Consider the following 1,261-nt stretch of genomic DNA (forward strand, 5'->3'; position numbering starts at 1 on the left):
CTATCATCTTTTGTTTCTATTCTAAATCTTGTATCAATAAGTTTCAAGATAAGTGCATTCTAGGTTTTTGAAATCTGAGAAAAGTTTTAAACATAATTCACTTAGTATTTTCCCAAGTCCTTACCACCACTTTTAAATTTATTTTCCATTATGTTTCAAGAATTATGTACACTACAAGAAAAACCATTATTACCGACGGTCAAAATCCGTCGGTAATGGCCAAAATCCGTCGCTAAATCAACATTACCGACGTGCCCAAGTGCTTTTCCTCCTCGTTCTACTACTTCTTTCGCTGCCCAAGTGCTTTTCCTTCTCCTTCCACTACCAACTTCGCATTTTTGTGCAGCATTCAGGGTCGGTTTAGTGAAAATATCACCGCTTGTAAAAGAGTGAAGGCGCCGCTTGGTCCGCTTCGAGTGGGTTCAAAGTTGGTTCAAGGGTTGAGTGATAAAAATGAAATCTTTGGGTAACTGAGATGATGAGCGCGTGTTGTATCCTCACGCGCAAGCGGGGTCGCAGCACGTTACCCACCTTCAGCAGTTGGCTCAGAACCGTCAGAACCAGAACTGTCACCTCATGCTTCAGTTTCTATTTTTCAAAAACAATTAAAATTAATTCCACGTGTTAGTGCCACGTAGGCGGGTCAAAAACAGGTTAAAAAAACTAGGTTAGAGTATCATTTTTCAATTATTTAAATATAACGTAAAAAAAAATCTGACCCGAAATCGACTCAATAAAACTGATTTTTTCGCAAGAAAATCAAAACAAAAGCACACGTTGCCTTAAACAAGTTTATTTTCCTAAATAAATATTAGTTTATTAAGGGATTTCTTTGAGTTTAACGAAGAAAAGATTCATCTGATCAAAATATTAATATTAGAGTTATGTGAATCCTTCTAAGATTAGAAAATTTAAAATCCAATTCATAGCATGAAAGGGTTCAATTAATTAAAAAATAAAAAATTCATAAAACAATAAAAAATACATTTGGACAAAATGACTTACGGCTGATTTTAGGGACAAGGAATTTGAAAAGTGATGCGACTCATGCACGCTACGTTGCCTTGTTGGATATATTTCATGTCCACCTATGTCATCGACAAACTTTTATATGTAATTCCGAAGCTAACCCTACTATGGAATCTATTCTCTTCTCTCTCCTCTTCTCTTCCTCATATATTCCAAACCGATTCAGCCTCTGATACAAAACCTCGTTTTCGGCATTCCCTCTGTCCGTAAAACGTTGTCGTTTTGAGTTTCA

The sequence above is a fragment of the Vigna unguiculata genome, chromosome 8 (genome assembly GCF_037176805.1).
Source record: "Vigna unguiculata cultivar grain cowpea cultivar isolate G323 ecotype 2 chromosome 8, ASM3717680v1, whole genome shotgun sequence".
NCBI classification, from domain to species: domain Eukaryota; kingdom Viridiplantae; phylum Streptophyta; class Magnoliopsida; order Fabales; family Fabaceae; genus Vigna; species Vigna unguiculata.